General features: G+C 46.2%; 1 long non-coding RNA gene and 1 pseudogene across 3 annotated transcripts; one reads left to right on the forward strand and one right to left on the reverse strand.

Annotated features, from left to right (window-relative positions):
• On the forward strand, positions 267-1,638 carry Ybx1-ps24 (Y box binding protein 1, pseudogene 24; annotated as a pseudogene).
• On the reverse strand, positions 17,782-19,832 carry LOC108351299 (uncharacterized). Of its 3 annotated transcripts, XR_010052359.1 has the most exons (4): positions 19,391-19,825; positions 19,156-19,274; positions 18,105-18,223; positions 17,782-17,995 (listed from the first exon to the last, which is right to left on the reverse strand). It is a non-coding gene; the product is annotated as an uncharacterized LOC108351299 (long non-coding RNA). The 3 variants fall into 3 exon arrangements; XR_001838576.3 differs by lacking the exon at positions 18,105-18,223 and having other exon boundaries at positions 19,391-19,832; XR_005506253.2 differs by lacking the exon at positions 18,105-18,223 and having other exon boundaries at positions 19,357-19,822.
• Between the last annotated feature and the right edge of the window lie 672 nt (positions 19,833-20,504).

Consider the following 20,504-nt stretch of genomic DNA (forward strand, 5'->3'; position numbering starts at 1 on the left):
GGGTGCTAAGCACTGAGCCACACCACAACTAGAAACAGGTATCATTGTCTAGAACAGACTTGGCAAGGCCAAACCGATGCTGGAACTGCTGCTTCTGAGGAGTCACCGGTGCAAACCCCACTCTTCCTCTTGGGCTGTGGTTATTAGTCCCAATGCTGCTATGTCGGGGGTGTCCAGGGTTCTCTTTACCGAGACTGTCTGACTTAGCTCTCTGCTCACCTTGACCACTTCCCCCTTCAAACCACAAGTAAGATTCTGTACTTCAGAGAGCCCTGAGAGCCCCACCGCCGCCGCCAGCCTGGTCATCGTCACACCCCAAGGAGCCGCAGCCATTGCTGCCGGCCCCAGTCACTATCACCGCAACCATGAGAAACCCAGCAGCCGCCCTCAGCCCCCCCCCCCCCCGCCCTCAGCGCTGCCAACACCAAGCCTGGCTCCACAGGCAGCAACGCGGGTAGTGGCGGCCAGGGCGGCCTCACATGGTCAGCGCCCGCCGGCGGGGACAAGAAGGTCATCGCAAGGAAGGTTTTGGGAACAATAAAATGGTTCAACGAAAGGAACGGTTTCATCAACAGGAATGACACCAAGGAAGACGTATTTGTACACCAGACTGCCGTAAAGAAGAAGAACCCCAGGAAGAACCTTCGCAGGGTAGGAGATGGAGAGACTGGGGTTTGATGTTGTTGAAGGAGAAAAGGGTGCGGAGGTAGCAAGTGTTACAGACCCTGGTGGAGTTCCAGTTCAAGGCGGTAAAGGCGCAGCAGACCGTAACCATTATAGACGCTATCCAGGCAATTACCAGCACAATTACAAGAATAGTGAGAGTGGGGAAAAGAACGAGGAAGGCCAGGCCCAACAACGCCAGCCCTATCGCAGGTGAGGGTTCCCACCTTACAACATACAGAGACCCTATGTGCGCATGGACCACAGTATTCCAACACCCCTGTGCAAGGAGAAGTGATAGAGGGTGCTGACCACCAGGGTACAGGAGAACAAGGTAGACCAGTGAGACAGAATATGTATCGGGGTTACAGACCATGGTTCCGCAGGGGCCCTCAAGGTAGACCAGTAAGACAGAATATGTATCGGGGTTACATACCACGGTTCCGCAGGGGCCCTCAAGGTAGACCAGTAAGACAGAATATGTATTGGGGTTACAGACCATGGTTCCGCAGGGGCCCTCCTCGCCAAAGACAGCCTAGAGAGGATGGCAATGAAGAGGACAAGGAAAATCAAGGAGATGAGACCCAAGGTCAGCAGCCACCTCAACGTTGGTATCGTTGCAACTTCAATTACCGAGGCAGACACCCAGAGAACCCTAAACCACAAGATGGCAAAGAGACAAAGGCAGCCGATCCACCAGTGAGAATTCGTCTGCTCCCGGGACTGAGCAGAGTCGGGCTGAGTAAAAGCCGGCTTACCATCTCCACCATCATCCGGTTTGGTCATCCAACAAGACTAAATGAATATGAAATTCCAGCAGTAAGAAATGAACAAAGATCAGAACTGAAGACCTTAAGAGCTTGCTCTGTGCCCGTTGGGCAGATCCACTAGAGCTGTCTGCAGTATCTATGAGCATGGGGTCTTCTTATTTTTACCTAAAGATGTCTCTTTTTGGTAATGACAAATGTGGTTTTTTTTTTCTTTTTTCTTTTTTCTTTTTTTTTTTTCGGAGCTGGGGACCGAACCCAGGGCCTTGCGCTTGCTAGACTACAGAGCGGAAGAGACCACCAATACTGCTCACCCCTGCCCACATCCCTGGCCCAATAGGAAATTGTATACGGCCTCTGGGAACTGGAAGATAGGGGCACTGGAGCTGCAGGTCCCCTGCACCCCAGACACCGCCAGAACCTGAAGGGACCAGATGAACAGTTCTCTGCGGGGTTGGGGATTTAGCCCAGTGGTAGAGCGCTTGCCTAGCAAGCGCAAGGCCCTGGGTTCGGTCCTCAGCTCAAAAACAAAACAAAACAAAACAAACAAACAAAAAAAAAAAACCAAAACCAGTTCTCTGCACCCAAATCCCATGGGAGGGAGAGCTAAACCTTCAGAGAGGCAGACACACCTGGGAAGCCAGAAGAGACTACACTCTGCCTACATTTCTGACTACAGAGGAAAACACCAAACGCCATCTGGGACCCTGGTGCACGGGGGGCCCTCCAGAAAAGGCGGCACAGGTCCTCCTGGTTGCTGCCCTCATGGAGAGTGCATAAGCAACACCCCACGAACAAACTTGAGCCTCGGGACCACAGGTAAGACCAACTTTTCTGCTCCAAGTGACCTGCCTGGTGAACTCAGGACACAGGCTCACAGGAACAGCTGATGACCTGTAGAGAGGAAAAACTACACACCCAAAAGCAGAACACTCTGTTCCCATAACAGGCTGAAAGAAAACAGGAAAACAGGTCTACAGCACTCCTGACACACAGGCCTATAGGACAGTCTAGCCACTGTCAGAAGTAGGAGAACAAAGTAACACCAGAGATAATCTGATATCGAGAGGCAAGCGCAGGAACCCAAGCAACAGAAACCAAAACTACATGGCATCATCGGAGCCCAATTCTCTCACCAAAGCAAACACTGAATATCCAAACACACCAGAAAAGCAAGATCTAGATTTAAAATCACATTTGATCATGATGATGGAGGACTTCAAGAAAGACATGAAGAACTCCCTTAGAGAAACGCAGGAAAACATAAATAAACAAGTAGAAGCCTATAGAGAGGAATCACAAAAATCCCTGAAAGAATTCCAGGAAAACACAATCAAACAGTTGAAGGAATTAAAAATGGAAATAGAAGCAATGAAGAAAGAACACAGGGAAACAACCCTGGATATAGAAAACCAAAGGAAAAGACAAGGAGCCGTAGATACAAGCATCACCAACAGAATACAGGAGATGGAAGAGAGAATCTCAGGAGCAGAAGATTCCATAGAAATCATTGACTCAACTGTCAAAGATAATGTAAAGCGGAAAAAGCTACTGGTCCAAAACATACAGGAAATCCAGGACTCAATGAGAAGATCAAACCTAAGGATAATAGGTATAGAAGAGAGTGAAGACTCCCAGCTCAAAGGACCAGTAAATATCTTCAACAAAATCATAGAAGAAAACTTCCCTAACCTAAAGAAAGAGATGCCCATAAACATACAAGAAGCCTACAGAACTCCAAATAGATTGAACCAGAAAAGAAACTCCTCCTGTCACATAATAGTCAGAACACCAAATGCTCAAAATAAAGAAAGAATACTAAAAGCAGTAAGGGAAAAAGGTCAAGTAACATATAAAGGCAGACCTATCAGAATCACACCAGACTTCTCGCCAGAGACTATGAAAGCCAGAAGATCCTGGACAGATGTCATACAGACCCTAAGAGAAAACAAATGCCAGCCCAGGTTACTGTATCCTGCAAAACTCTCAATTAACATAGATGGAGAAACCAAGATATTCCATGACAAAACCAAATTTACACAATATCTTTCTACAAATCCAGCGCTACAAAGGATAATAAATGGTAAAGCCCAACATAAGGAGGCAAGATACACCCTAGAAAAAGCAAGAAACTAATCGTCTCGGCAACAAAACAAAGAGAATGAAAGCACACAAACATAACCTCACATCCAAATATGAATATAACAGGAAGCAATAATCACTATTCCTTAATATCTCTCAACATCAATGGTCTCAACTCTCCAAAAAAAAAAGACATAGATTAACAAACTGGATACTCAATGAGGACCCTGCATTCTGCTGCCTACAGGAAACACACATCAGAGACAAAGACAAACACTACCTCAGAGTAAAAGGCTTGGAAAACAACTTTCCAAGCAAATGGTCGGAAGAAACAAGCTGGAGTAGCCATTCTAATATCAAATAAAATCAATTTTCAACTAAAAGTCATCAAAAAAGATAAGGAAGGACACTTCATATTCATCAAAGAAAAAATCCACCAAGATGAATTCTCAATCCTAAATATCTATGCTCCAAATACAAGGGTACCTACATACATAAAAGAAACCTTACTAAAGCTCAAAACACACATTGCACCTCACACAATAAGAGTAGCAGATTTCAACACCCCACTCTCTTCAATGGACAGGTCTTGGAAACAGAAATTAAACAGAGACATAGACAGACTAAGAGAAGTCATGAACCAAATGGACTTAACAGATATTTATAGAACATTCTATCCTAAAGCAAAAGGATATACATTCTTCTCAGCTCCTCATGGTACTTTCTCCAAAATTGACCATATAATTGGTCAAAAAACAGGCCTCAACAGATACAGAAAGATAGAAATAATCCCATGCGACCTATCAGACCACCACAGGCTAAAGCTGGTCTTCAATAACAATAAGGGAAGAATGCCCACATATACGTGGAAGTTGAACAATGCTCTACTCAACGAAAACCTGGTCAAGGAAGAAATAAAGAAAGAAATTAAAGACTTCTTAGAGTTTAATGAAAATGAAGGTACAACATACCCAAAGTTATGGGACACAATGAAAGCCGTGCTAAGAGGAAAACTCATAGCTATGAGTGCCTGCAGAAAGAAACAGGAGAGAGCATATGTCACCAGCTTGACAGCACACCTAAAAGCTATTGAACAAAAAGAAGCAAATACACCCAGGAGGAGTAGAAGGCAGGAAATAATCAAACTCAGAGCAGAAATCAACCAAGTAGAAACAAAAAGGACCATAGAAAGAATCAACAGAACCAAAAGTTGGTTCTTTGAGAAAATCAACAAGATAGATAAACCCTTAGCCAGACTAATGAGAGGACACAGAGAGTGTGTCCAAATTAACAAAATCATAAATGAAAAGGAAGACATAACTACAGAATCAGAGGAAATTCAAAAAGTCATTAGATCCTACTACAAAAGCCTATATTCAACAAAACTTGAAAATCTGCAGGAAATGGACAATTTCCTGGACAGATACCAGGTACCGAAGTTAAATCAGGAACAGATAAACCAGTTAAACAACCCCATAACTCCTAAGGAAATAGAAGCAGTCATTAAAGGTCTCCCAACCAAAAAGAGCCCGGGTCCAGACGGGTTTAGTGCAGAATTCTATCAGACCTTCATAGAAGACCTCATACCAATACTATCCAAACTATTCCACAAAATTGAAACAGATAGAGCCCTACCGAATTCCTTCTATGAAGCCACAATTACTCTTATACCTAAACCATGCAAAGACCCAGCAAAGAAAGAGAACTTCAGACCAATTTCCCTTATGAATATCGATGCAAAAATACTCAGTAAAATTCTGGCAAACCGAATCCGAATCCAAGAACACATCAAAACAATCATCTACCATGATCAAGTAGGCTGCATCCCAGGCATGCAGGGATAGTTTAATATACGGGAAACCATCAACTGTAATCCACTATATAAACAAACTGAAAGATAAAAACCACATGATCATTTCATTAGATGCTGAGAAAGCATTTGACAAAATTCAACACCCCTTCATGATAAAAGTCCTGGAAAGAATAGGAATTCAAGGCCCATACCTAAACATAGTAAAAGCCATATACAGCAAACCAGTCGCTAACATTAAACAAGATAGAGAGAAACTTGAAACAATCCCACTAAAATCAGGGACTAGACAAGGCTGCCCACTCTCTCCCTACTTATTCAATATAGTTCTTGAAGTTCTAGCCAGAGCAATCAGACAACAAAAGGAGATCAAGGGGATACAGATTGGAAAAGAAGAAGTCAAAATATCACTATTTGCAGATGATATGATAGTATATATAAGTGATCCCAAAAGTTCCACCAGAGAACTACTAAAGCTGATAAACAACTTCAGCCAAGTGGCTGGGTATAAAATTAACTCAAATAAATCAGTAGCCTTCCTGTACACAAAAGAGAAACAAGCCGAGAAAGAAATTAGGGAAACGACACCCTTCATAATAGTCCCAAATAATATAAAGTACCTCGGTGTGACTTTAACCAAGCAAGTAAAAGATCTGTAGAATAAGAATTTCAAGCCTCTGAAGAAAGAAGTTGAAGAAGACCTCAGAAGATGGAAAGATCTCCCATGCTCATGGATTGGCAGGATTAATATAGTAAAAATGGCCATTTTACCAAAAGCAATCTACAGATTCAATGCAATACCCATCAAAATACCAATCCAATTCAAAGAGTTAGATAGAACAATTTGCAAATTCATCTGGAATAACAAAAAACCCAGGATAGCTAAAACTATCCTCAACAATAAAAGGACTTCAGAGGGAATCACTATCCCTGAACTCAAGCAGTATTACAGAGCAATAGTGATAAAAACTGCATGGTATTGGTACAGAGACAGACAGATAGACCAATGGAATAGAATTGAAGACCCAGAAATGAACCCACACACCTATGGGCACTTGATTTTTGACAAAGGAGCCAAAACCATCAAATGGAAAAAAATAGCATTTTCAGCAAATGGTGCTGGTTCAACTGGAGGTCAACATGTAGAAGAATGCAGATCGATCCATTCTTATCACCCTGTACAAGGCTTAAGTCCAAGTGGATCAAGGACCTCCACATCAAGCCAGATACACTCAAACTAATAGAAGAAAAACTAGGGCAGCATCTAAAACACATAGGCACTGGAAAAAATTTCCTGAACAAAACACCAATGGCTTATGCTCTAAGATCAAGAATCGACAAATGGGATCTCATAAAACTGCAAAGCTTCTGTAAGGCAAAGGACACTGTGGTTAGGACAAAACGGCAACCAACAGATTGGGAAAAGATCTTTACCAATCCTACAACAGATAGAGGCCTTATATCCAAAATATACAAAGAACTCAAGAAGTTAGACCGCAGGGAGACAAATAACCCTATTAAAAAGGGGGTTCAAAGCTAAACAAAGAATTCACAGCTGAGGAATGCCGAATGGCTGAGAAACACCTAAAGAAATGTTCAACATCTTTAGTCATAAGGGAAATGCAAATCAAAACAACCCTGAGATTTCACCTCACACCAGTGAGAATGGCTAAGATCAAAAACTCAGGTGACAGCAAATGCTGGCGAGGATGTGGAGAAAGAGGAAAACTCCTCCATTGTTGGTGGGATTGCAGACTGGTACAACCATTCTGGACACAGTCTGGAGGTTCCTCAGAAAATTGGACATTGAACTGCCTGAGGATCCAGCTATACCTCTCTTGGGCATATACCCAAAAGATGCCCCAACATATAAAAAAGACACGTGCTCCACTATGTTCATAGCAGCCTTATTTATAATAGACAGAAACTGGAAAGAACCCAGATGCCCTTCAACAGAGGAATGGATACAGAAAATATGGTACATCTACACAATGGAATATTACTCAGCTATCAAAAACAATGACCTTATGAAATACGTAGGCAAATGGTTGGAACTGGAAAATATCATCCTGAGTGAGGTAACCCAATCACAGAAAAACACACATGGTATGCACTCATTGATAAGTGGCTATTAGCCCAAATGCTTGAATTACCCTAGATGCCTAGAACAAAAGAAACTCAAGACGGATGATCAAAATGCGAATGCTTCACTCCTTCTTTAAAAGGGGAACAAGAATACCCTTGGCAGGGAATAGGGAGGCAAAGATTAAAACAGAGGCAGAAGGAACACCCATTCAGAGCCTGCCCCACATGTGGCCCACACATATACAGCCACTCAATTAGACAAGATGGATGAAGCAAAGAAGTGCAGACCGACAGGAGCCAGATGTAGATCGCTCCTGAGAGACACAGCCAGAATACAGCAAATACAGAGGCGAATGCCAGCAGCAAACCACTGAACTGAGAACAGGACCCCCGTTGAAGGAATCAGAGAAAGAACTGGAAGAGCTCGAAGGGGCTCGAGACCCCATATGAACAACAATGCCAAGCAACCAGAGCTTCCAGGGACTAAGCCACTACCTAAAGACTATACATGGACTGACCCTGGACTCTGACCTCATAGGTAGCAATGAATATCCTAGTAAGAGCACCAGTGGAAGGGGAAGCTCTGGGTCCTGCTAAGACTGAACCCCCAGTGAACTAGATTATTGGGGGGAGGGCGGCAATGGGGGCAGGATGGGGAGGGGAACACCCATAAAGAAGGGGAGGGGGAGGGATTAGGGGGATGTTTGCCCGGAAACCGGGAAAGGGAATAACACTCAAAATGTAAATAAATACTCAAGTTAATAAAAAAAAAAAAAAGAAAGAAAAAAAAACTTTGAGTACGTAGCATAAACATTGAAGCTGAGGGGTAAATCAATCAATGCTCTGTCTTTTTATTTCAGCCTTATATAGTAAATAATATCCCTTGTGCAGCCTCAAGTTATAGTATTTTTCCACAATGATTCACTGCTTAGCATGTGTCAGTTAGCTTTCCTAAGCACAAAACAATGTTGTACATTCTCTGAGGAGAAAATATGCACATCACCTCTTCTCCAGCAATATATATACACACACACACATGTTCCACTATGTTCATAGCAGCCTTATTTATAATAGCCAGAAACTGGAAAGAACCCAGATGCCCTTCAACAGAGGAATGGATACAGAAAATATGGTACATCTACACAATGGAATATTACTCAGCTATCAAAAACAATGACCTTATGAAATTCATAGGCAAATGGAGGAAACTGGAAAATATCATCCTGTGTGAGGTAACCCAATCACAGAAAAACACACATGGTATGCACTCATTGATAAGTGGCTATTAGCCCAAATGCTTGAATTACCCCAGATGCACAGAACACATGAAACTCAAGACGGATGATCAAAATGCGAATGCTTCACTCCTTCTTTAAAGGGGAACAAGACTAGCCTTGGCAGGGAATAGGGAGGCAAAGATTAAAACAGAGACTGAAGGAACACCCATTCAGAGCCTGCCCCACATGTGGCCCACACATATACAGCCACTCAATTAGACAAGATGGATGAAGCAAAGAAGTGCAGGCCGACAGGAACTGGATGTAGATCGCTCCTGAGAGACACAGCCAGAATACAGCAAATACAGAGGAGAATGCCAGCAGCAAACCACTGAACTGAGAACAGGACCCCCGTTGAAGGAATCAGAGAAAGAACTGGAAGAGCTTGAAGGGGCTCGAGACCCCATATGAACAACAATGCCAAGCAACCAGAGCTTCCAGGGACTAAGCCATTACCTAAAGACTATACATGGACTGACCCTGGACTCTGACCTCATAGGTAGCAATGAATATCCTAGTAAGAGCACCAGTGGAAGGGGAAGCCCTGGGTCCTGCTAAGACTGAACCCCCAGTGAATGTGATTGTTGGGGGAGGGCCGTAATGGGGGAGGATGGGGAGGGGAACACCCATATAGAAGGGGAGGCGGAGGGGTTAGGGGGATGTTGGCCCAGAAACCGGGAAAGGGAATAACATTCGAAATGTAAATAAGAAATACTCAAGTTGGGGTTGGGGATTTAGCTCAGTGGTAGAGCGCTTGCCTAGGAAGCGCAAGGCCCTGGGTTCGGTCCCCAGCTCCGAAAAAAAAAAAAAAAAAAAAAAGAAATACTCAAGTTAATAAAGAAAAAAAGGGGAAAAAAGGTGACATATTTCTTTTTTTAAATAAAGATTTATTTATTTATTTTATTTATATTAGTACACTGTCGCCGTCTTCAGACACAGCAGAAGATCCCATTACAGATGGTTGTGAGCCACCATGTGGTTGCTGAGATTTGATCTCAGGACCTCTGGAAGAGCAGTGAGTGCTCTTAACCATTGAGCCATCTCTTTAGCCACTAAGCAGTGTTAAAGGACTTTTAAAAATGAGTTATTTTCAGGGTTGGGGATTTAGCTCAGTGGTAGAGCGCTTACCTAGCAAGCGCAAGGCCCTGGGTTCGGTCCCCAGCTCCAAAAAAAAAAAAAAAAGAAAGAAAGAAAGAAAGAAAGAAAGAAAGAAGAGTTATTTTCTACTCAGCATATATAGCAAATCTGCAGCAAGGAAAATGTGGACCCACAAACACAATGAATGCTAATTTTAAATGAAAGCCCCCCAAAAATGCTTCTCTCTGCAGGGGTTAAAGTGCTGAGAATAAGATTGGGGTGGAGCACAAGCCTTTAATCCCAGCACTTGGAGGGCAAAGGCAGGCAAATCTCAGAGTTTGAGATCAGCCTGGTGTACAGAGTGAGTTACTTTACCGCCAGGGCTACACAGAGAAACCCCCTGTCTTGAAAAACCTATAAACCCAACTAACCTCCCCCACCAAGACTTGGGTGCCTGTGTTCAAGTTATCTAACAGGAGGGAAGCTCAACTGAGAAAATGCCTCCGTAGCATCTGGCTGTAAAGCACTTCCTTAATTAGTGGTTGATGGGATGATGGACGACTACGCAGAAGTGTAAACCAAATAAACCCTTTCCTTCCTGTCTTGCTCTTGGCCATGGTGTTTAATCATAATTCTAAGACAGGTGCTCAGCCCTAAATAGAACATCTGTTCCAAACCCTCACCCCAACCCTGCCTGAGGCTCAGGGAGCACCGTGCGAGAGGGATCAGAAAGAACTTAAGAGCCAGAGGACGCAGAGGAATGCTGAGAAGTGTTTTCTTCTGGGCAGGACATGGGTGTTAGGCCCATGGAGTCACTGTATGCGCTAACCTGCATCTACAAGATCATCGCAACAACCCAGTCAGCATCCCTGCAGGAAACGCTAACAGGACTCTGGGTTACAGAGAGAGGTGGGGGGAGGATGCTCTTGGGGGAAGTCTGGGGAGAGTTGGCTTGGGAGTGGATAGGGTCTGTATGTGTGTGTGAAGTGACAACGAATAAGTCATTTATAATGACTCAATTTACTTTCCAAGCCCCTCTTACTGGCAACCAGACCTCCAGCAAATAAAACTTGGTGGAGCATCTACCTCTCAAGTCATAACAAGCCTCCTTCCTTCGCCTTGGGTACGTGCCAATGCCGTTGCTCTGCACACGAACTTCATTAAACTATGACTTCGTGTTGTCTGAAAGTATGGCTGCCGCCTTGACAAGAACCTGCTGGATGTCAGTGTGAAGTGGGTGGGCATGAGAGTTAATTTTAGCACACTTTTGAACTCCAGTGAGGGACTGTTCTAGATCTGAGCGCTTCAGAGCTCTTTTCTAGAGTATATCCAGTAATGTGGCAATTTACAGCGACGGCTACTGGTGCCTCTCTGCTCCACTACAAATGCTCTATGGGTTTAAGGCGATGTACTCAATCAAGGCTCTGGAATGTTCTTGATAACGTGACTGTGTAGAGTATGACCAACCTAAGCCCAGATTGACATTCCTCATACTGAGTCAGGTCAGGTGGCATAGCCTCCCTCTCTACCTGTCTCATCCTGTCCGTCTTTGTATAGCCAGGGTTCAACTTTGGGCACCTCCCAAGTTGCTTACTGAGACACAGATCCCTTGTGAGATATGTCCCAGAGGAATCACAGGCTATGCTAGAGCCAACGCACAAAGACGCAAGAGGGAATTAAAACAAGGAGTGTCCCCTGCCACCAACGTCAGGAGTCTGCCTTCCACTGAACACGACTTTTCAGGGTAGGGAGAGATGCCCTCCCCATACCCCGAACAGCTCTGAGAGTTCCCCCAAAGGCCTCAGCCATGTCCCTCAGGGGAAATGTCCTCAGTTGGCTCCTGCCCAACTGCTCATCTCCACCTTTTCACACTCAGGGCATCTTCCTAGGGTCTGTAGCTGGGCCATGTGCCAAGCCCACAACCCCGGGCAACTGGTTGCCAGTCCTGAGCACTTAGATTGGCAGCAACCTCTTCAGTGTAGGAGAGGCAGGGGAGGGCTGGTCAGGGATGGCAGGAGTGGGTGGACCGGGAGCTGGGGTTTGTGTAGCATCTCTCCCAGCAAACCTGGGCAGAGGAAGTAAATGTACAGAATCCACGATCACTCTGGCCACCTGTGCATACAGCCCAAGTGTGTCCAAGTCTTTTGACATGGATGTGAGTCCTGCGCCAGGTAGGTAACGGTGTATTTGTCTTCTCGCATGCTTGCATGATAGTCAAGGTTTACAAAATCTAGAAGGGTTCTCCCAAGCCAATAGCCTAGGGGGTGGGGCTGTAGGGCAGGGGTTTTACTGCTCTTCTCTCTGAGTTTGCAGGTATGAGTCACTGGGAACATAAAAAGGACCTAATGGGGGGGTCCCCCCTCTCCCAGTGAGTATGGACTTTCCAACCAGCATCCCTAGGACCAACAATTCCTGCCTCAGCTGGCTAAGTACTGGGATGACAGGTGTGTAAACGGGGCTCTGTTATTCGCATATATGTAGAAGGGGAACAAGTATGCCACAGTTCCTGAAAGTCAGTTCTCTTCTTCTATCGTGTACGTGAGCGTCCCGGGGATTTGGCTACAAGCATTTTATTCCCTGAGCCATTTTGAAGGCCCAGGACTATTTTTAAATGCACTTTTCAGCTTAAGGACCCTTTCCTCTAAGAATACAGTAGTCTTTCTGCCTTCGCTTTGTGGGCTATTCCCTCGAACAGTCTTGGGGAGCTGGGAGATTTCTCTCTGGGGTCTGGAACAGGACTAAAGAACGACTGTCCTGGGAGGCAGCCTGGGGGCAGCCATCTAGACTCACCTGCTATAAACGTCTACTGCCAGCCTCAGGCACAAGAAAGGGGGTCCAGGTGACAGAACCTGCCATTCATGGACAAGGGGTTACAGAGATATGGCTGGGTAAAAGAACTACAGACAGTGACCGCAGTTAACCTCAGACCACTGTCAGGAGCGAGGCAAGCCCCAACTGCCGTGACCAAAGCCATCAAGGCCTGACTTGGCACTCTCAGTGCCTTTTCCACAATGGAGGACACTCAGCTCTCACCCTGGTGTGAACAATCCAATGTGTCAGGTTCCCTCTACTGTGATCTGTGTTATCCAATCACTTGCCCTGGGCTGGGCTGGAGAGAGAGGAATGCTCCTGTTACTGTGGTTAGCTCAGTGGCACGCAGGGATAACATTATCAAAGAAGCCAGATTCAAAGGCGGGGCAAGTGACCTCATTTAGATAAAAGACTCAGCCGTGGTGACCAACACCCACAGAGTAGTTGTCCTGTCCTGCATGGGGACTGGTGGCATTCCTGAGGGCTGGCATTGCTAGCATTTGATTTAGGCAGAGCCGCAGTGGCATGTGATGACATTGCCATTGGGAGGAATAGGTCCCTGTGTTTGAGCCTCTCCCAGGCAGGCTGGACTTCTCTGCTGAGCTAAGGGCAGCCATTCATATGCCCAGTGGGGCACAATCGTGGGGAATTCCTAGTTTATAATAATGAAAGATCTTCCTGGAAAACTTTAGTTGGGCTAACTCCCTGGCCATAAGAGGCACAAAGAGCAAGGCTGGGATACCAGCAGTGGCACCTCAGCCTGGTGGCTCAGCCAGGTTGGGATGGAGCCACCTAGGGGGAAGGGAACATTATCTGCTCTGAAGCAGAGGACTGGGAGGGCCTCCCACAGGGAAAGCTGGATGAAACGTGGCATCCCTGGTGGGAGAAACGTATTGCAGTGAAGGCCCAAAGGGAGGAATGCTGGTGAAGGTGTAGTCTGGACAGGCTGCCTTGGTTAGCAGGCCTTGGGGAGACCAACCAAATAAGATAAGATTGTCTCAGGCACAGGGCGGATGGCCCCAGGGGATTCTGGGAAGTCTGGGTTCTAAGAATAACAAAATTGAAATCTTTCAATGTTGCTTTTGTAACGGAATCTCTCAGTGTAGCCCCGGCTGTTCTGGAACTACCTCTGTAGAACAGGCTGGCCTCGAACTCACAGCAATCCACCTGCCTCTGCCTCCTGAGTGCTGGATCAAGAGCATGCAGCATTATGCCAAGCCCATTTATTTACATTCTATATTTGGTGTGTACCTTGCACTCGCATGCACGTGTGTGCACATGTAGAAGTCAGAGGGCAGCTTGTGAGGATTGGGTTGGCCTTTCCATCATAATCAGATTTAGCGGAAAGCCCCTCTATGCACTGAGCCCACCTCACTGTCCTTCAGGAATGTTTTTTTAATTATTTATATCTTAATAAATACATCTTATTTGTGTGTATATGGTTTTCAGGGCTGACCGCTTGGTATTGGGTAACCCAATTAGGGGGCTCATCCCCGGGGGGGGGACTATTTCTCCCTCTTTCGGCATTCCATAGCTGCCTGTGGTTCTTTGTTAAAGGTGGGGCCTGTGAGATTGCTCCTTTCACCTAAGCACACCTGCTGGTGATATTGTTTAGGTCTTCGACATGTGTTCGACAGGGTGACTCTTACCTGTCTCTTACCCAGGGGATGTTTTAATGAAATGACATAAAATTTGACTTATTTTAGCATGTGTCAGCCAAGCCCAGGTTTACTGGAGGAGGAAGTGGCAGGGCAGATCTGATGCCACCCACAAACTCAGTGAGCCTGTGCTAACTGCACTCACGACTTAGTGGCTTGGGCTACGTCTCTCTGCCCAGCTGACAGATAGCAAATGCAGAAGATACCTTCTCTGGGGACTGAGTGGAAAGCAAGGGCCTTGCTGGGTGGCTTGTACTGCCTGGGCGGGGGTGGGGGTGGGGCGGAAATTCCAGCAGGAAGCAGGCATAGTGCCTTTGAACTCCAACTTAGTACCGTGTGGTCTTTGCAGGGGCTGAGGGACAAAACAGCTCCATTGTCATTCAGAGAGCCATCATATCAATTAATCAACCTTAAAATGGGACTCTTAAATTATTTGACTGTGTGTGTGTGTGTTTTAATTTATTTATTTAGTGGTGTGTGTGTGTGTGTGTGTGTGTCTGTCTGTCTGTCTGTCTGTCTGGGGCCCCAGGGGTCGAGCTCAGATGCTCAGATGTTTGGACAGGTTCTGTACAACAAGTGCTTTGACCCGCTAAGCCATCCTACTGGTCCCTCCAATGGGAATCTTAATCCGAGGCATATGTGTAACGCCATCCTTGGAGGCTGAAGCAAGAGAAGGGACTTTCCCAGGTGTGGACAGCGAGAATGTGTAGCGAGACCCTATTTCAAAACCCCAAACAGGGGTCTGAACAGCGCTTGTGGGTGTGCACAATGGTGCTTAGTCTTGCTGCTCTCTCTGGGGACCAGAGCTCTGTTCCCAAGCCCTGTCAGACAGCTCCCGGCTCTCAGGGAACCACGGGCATGTGTGCATACATAAGTAAATAAAAATAAATATTTAGAAAAATATTCCGAGCGACAGTAACAACCAAAACTAGCGCTGTATCTTGGACGCAAGGACAAACGATAGATAACTATATTTACATGCCACATAGGTGATACGAAATTATTGCATTCTGCCCTGACACCTTCCTCTAAGGTTCCGTTGTGGCAAGGATGGAGGAAAGAAGGGAAGACAGACAGACACAAAAACCCAAGCTCGATGAGTGCCTGTAGTTGGAATCACAGATAATTTAAGGGAATGAAGGATTAAGAACTGTAAGGGTATAGATTTTTGTCTTCCAGGGCTCTTTGCAGGCGTAGCTGAGATGAATTTGTACCAAATCAGCAGCTATCGCTGTCAGTTTGTCTTCACCTCCAGAATGATCCCCTTGGCCAGAATAAGTATGGGCTGGAAGGATGGCTCAGTGGTTAAGAGCGATGGCTGCCCTTCCAGAGGACCCAAGTCAGGTGCCCAGCACCCAACATGGCGACTCACGAGCATCTTTAACTCCAGATCCTGGAGTTAAACACCTTTCTGTAGCCTCCTTGGGCAACAGGTATAAAAATGGTGTACGGACAAACATGCAGGCAAAACACCCACCCATGTAAACGGACACCTGACCTAATATGGAGATGCGGGTGAGTAAGTCCCATACTTGCAATATGGCTGTAGGGATGTTACAGGAACAGAAACTGGACTAGACTGGAACCTGTTCCCCGGTAACAGTCATCACAAGGGACAGTGCCATACCAACCGGCATCGATGACTTGCTTCCAAACCAACTCATAAATGACGCCAAGTTAAAGAATCACAGTCACTAAAATATGGCATATTGGGGGGAAAAACCCTACTTTAGAAATTAAAAATAATAAAGACTATTAATATAAATACAATTACCAAGGTTTCAGAAGGAACTAGGTGCATCCAGAGTAAGCAAATACGTCAGTGAAATGATCCAGCACTAGTCACGTGTGACGAAAATCAGCAGCCACAGATGCCCCTAAACAGGAAGACCGAGAAGGAAAGGAGACAGAGCCTGGCGGAAGAGCACCAGGCAGATGTGGGCAAGGTGCAAGCCGCGTCCAAGGCAAATGTGAAACGCAGCCAGGAGGAGCACTTTGTGACCAAGATGACTGCAAATGGCGGTGAGGATGTGACCTCTCCACTGTGTGGCACCACTGGGAGAATAGAGCAGGGCCAGTGGTAAGAGTTTTAATTAACCCTAAAGATTAGGTGCACAGAAAGTAAGGTCAGGGACCAGGACGATGGCTCTTCGAGTAGAGGCGATTCCAGGGAGCTGGGATGCATCCCTCGGACCTACAGGAGAGAACAGAACAACTCCTGCAGCTTGCCTCTGGCTTCCACACATATCCTGTGGGATGAACACTCTCGTGTGTGTGTGTGTGTGTGTGTGTGTGTGCACGCGTACGTGCACAAAAACATGTAATAAAGATTAGGGATTACCTAATCTAATTAGTAATATAATTATCTAAATCAATTTTAGTCATCAACACGTCCTCTGCCCTAATAAAAAGACTGCGCAAGGGCCAGCGATATGGCTTAGCAGGTAAAGCAGCTTGCTGTGAAGCTGAGGGCCTGAGTTCCAACTCTGGGACCTACAGGATAGAAAGAAACGACTGGGGGGCTGGAGAGATGGCTCAGTGGTTAAGAGCACCCGACTACTCTTCCAGAGGTCCTGAGTTCAATTCCCAGCAACCACATGGTGGCTCACAACCATCTGTAATGGGATCCAGTGCTCTCTTCTGGTGTGTCTGAAGACAGCTACAGTGTACTTATATATAATAAATAAATAAATCTTTAAAAAAAAAAAAGAAAGAAACGACTGACTCCGCCATGGCTTCCTCTGACCTTCACACTGAGTTCGGTGCCATGCATGTGCTCCTCTTCCTGACACATTAGATAAGTGATATTTACAAAAGAACTCAGACTATCCACTGGGTCAGCCAGACGGTTGATGAGTAAAGGAACTTCCGTCAAGGAAGAAAGCCTGAGTCCTATCCCCAGGATCTAAATGGTGGGAGGGAAGAACTCCCACAAGTCATCTCCTGACCTCCACATGAACACAGTGGCAAGCACAGGCCCAAAAAGCAATAAATAGTAATGTTTCAGACGTACAAAAAAAATCATTTTTTTTTCCAGACAGGGTCTCCCTATCTCATCTTGGCTGTCCTTGACCCTGCCTTAAACAAACCAGGCTGACCTCAAACTCCCAGAGATCTTCTTGCCTCTGCCTCCCAAGTGCTGGGACTAAAGGTGTGTGCCACCACAACCAGTTTTTAAAAAGTTAGATACTACACCACTGGGCTGGGGGACGGCTCAGTGGGGAACAGTCCTTCCAACTCTTCCAGGGTACAGAAGCCCAGTTCCCCGCATTGATGCCGAGCGCCTCACAGTTGCCTGTAACTCCACACCAGAGGGTCTGATGAAGACTTCTGGCCCCACAGACTGTACATACACACTGGCATACACATACATGCACACACACACACATGCACACACACACACGCACATACACACACACACGCACACACACACATGCACACACACATGCACATACACACACACACACATGCACACACACACACAGAGAAATAAAAAAGATCACATGACTGCAGATGGACCTTCACAAAGATGGACCACATATTAAGCCGTCTCTAAGAACTATAGCTGATTTACTTATTGTTGTGTATGTAAACGCAGTGTGTGTGCACACGCGGGGGCCAAAATCACTCGTGTGGAAGTGAGAGGACGGTTCTGTGCACTGGATTCCTTCCTTCCGCTTTATGTGGGTTCCAGGGATCAGACTCAGATGACCAGGCTTTTCAGCTTCTCTACCCACTGAGCCATGGTGCTAACTGGAAATCCAACTTTTAAAAAAATAAAAGTTACGGAAAATAGATAAGACTACATTCTCTAATCACGAGGTAAATCAAACCAGAAATTAACCACAGAATTAAAACCTGACGGCCTTAGTACCTGCAAATTTTAAATCTCTTAAATCACTCGTGCAGCCTGGGTGGTGGTGCTGCATGCCTTTGATCCCGGCACTTGGAGGTACAGGCAGGTTGGATCTTTGAATGCCAGGCTAGCCTGGTCTACAGACAGAATTCTAGGATAACCAACACCACACAGGGAAACCCTGTCTTCCCCCCTCCAAAAAACAAAACAAAACAAAACAAAACAAAAATGAAAACAACAAAATACTGTTGCATCAGATGGGAAATCAAGTGAAATTTTAAAATATCTAGAAAACAACTGAAATATTACACATCAGGATCTAAGGCAGTAAGTATTTAGAGGGAAATATAAAGCTTTTGATACTTATTTATAGGGATGAATGAAACTAAGTGTCTAACTTGACAAGGGGGGAAAATCAACAAAACAAACCAATAAAACAAAGAAAAGAAATAAAGATACCATGTAAGAAAGAAATAAAGGCTGCACATGCCTTTAATCCAGCACTCAGGAGACAGGCAGGTGGGTCTCAGAGAGTTTGAGGCCAGCCTGGTCTACAGAGAGAGAGTTCCAGGATAGCCAGAGCTACACGGAGAAACACTGTCTTGAAGATGAAAAAAAAAAAAGAAATAAAAAAGAAATAAACAAAGGCAGCTTGGTGACTCATTGCTCTCAGGTGGCACAGGCAAGCGTTTCACAGGCCAGCCTGGGCTACATAGCAGAGACCTTCTGTCCAAAGCAACAGCAGTATGGAAAAGAGCTCAGCTGTTTGGAGCACTTGTTACGGCTGCAGTGGACCTGAGCTCCATTCCCAGCACCCACACTGTGCAGCTCAGAATCCCTCTAACCCCAGGGGATTAGAAACCTCCTGACCTCCACAGGTACCTGAACCCACCGCCACATAGAAACAAGCAGACACATACATAAAACACAAAACAGTTAGGGAGGAAATAAAGAGGCTCAAAGAGAATGAACAGATTAATTAAACAGTAGGTTGGTCATGGGGCTGGAGGGATGAATCCCTTGGAGGTTAAGTACTTGTTCTTGCAGAGGGCCAGGGTTTGATACCTACCACCCACTTGGTGGCTCACAACAATCTGTAACTCCAGTTCCAATGCGTCCGACCTCTTTCAGCTTCCACAGGCACTGCACGCACTTGATGCAGACATGCAGGTAAAAACAAAAATACACCTAAAATAAAATATATACTTTATAACAACTAAGCAAAGAGTTAACTTAGTCAGAGCCGAAGGGGCTGAAATACAAATTATACTATAGCAAATGAAGGTTGAGGTGACTTCCATGACCTTCCAAGCTTCCTGTCCGCAGGGTGGCAGCCGTGACCCAGGTGAGTCCCGGTCAGTTTCCTTTTGTGCCCAGCCAAGGGTTCCTGGGCGTGTGGCTTCCCCGGCCCACTCCCTTCCGAGCCTGTCCTCCGAAGCCCTGCTCAGCATGGCTACCTTTATTAAACGCCGAGTCGCACTCATTTTCAGAGTTGAGGACTGGCCGTAAACCGTACCCTACCTAGGCGGGGACATCCTCAGCTAAGAATACACAGGGGCGCGGCTGGACCGCCTTCGCGTCCTCAACTCAAGCGGACTCGCAGAGGGGAAGCAATCCTCCCAATGTCCACGCCCCGCGGAAACCCGAACAAGGCGGGGCGGCTGCGACCTCAGGAACTCACGGCCGGGTGACTTAGCGCACGCACGACCGAGCCGTGGCCCTGTGGCGCCCCCTGCTGGCGTCTTTCCCATCCGAGCATCCGGAAGGCGGTGCTTCGGAACCAGCGGAACCGCCCCGCACGGGGATTGGTCATTCTGGTCACGTGTCGCGAGAGACGGGGCCTGCAGTGGCCTTCTGTTCTCCGTGTTCTGCTCTGTGTCTCCGCCTGGCTGCCTTTCCTACTAAACGCACTCCAGTCGCCAGCTCTGTGCATGCTGGGCGGGGCGCGCTGTGGTCGCTCAGGATTTTTTGGCACCGTACAGGACAGCCTTTCAGGGTTGTCTTTCCTTTCAGGTAGAGGGCCTGGTATGCAGTAGGAACTCCACATTGTGCGGACACAGATATGACTTAGGAACTACACCCCGAGCTGATGTCCTGGGGTCCTGGTTAGCTTTATTTCTTGCTGTGAAAGAACACTTTAACCAAAAGCAACCAGGCAGGGGTGGGTGTGTTATGTCAACTATGGAGGGAAGCCAAGACAGGAACTGAAGCAGAGAGCATGGAGGAACGCCGCTTTCTAGCTCGTTCCCCGTGGCTTGCTCAGCTTGATTTCTGATACTTAGCAATTAAGAAAATGCTCCCCTCCCTTCCCCCTCCCACGCAAAGACATGACCACAGGCCATTCTGATTGAGGTATTGTGAGATTCCCTTCTCAGGTATGTCTAGGCTTGACAAAAACTGTAACACCTGGGGAGTCAG

Source organism: Rattus norvegicus, chromosome 6 (genome assembly GCF_036323735.1).
Source record: "Rattus norvegicus strain BN/NHsdMcwi chromosome 6, GRCr8, whole genome shotgun sequence".
NCBI classification, from domain to species: Eukaryota; Metazoa; Chordata; class Mammalia; order Rodentia; family Muridae; genus Rattus; species Rattus norvegicus.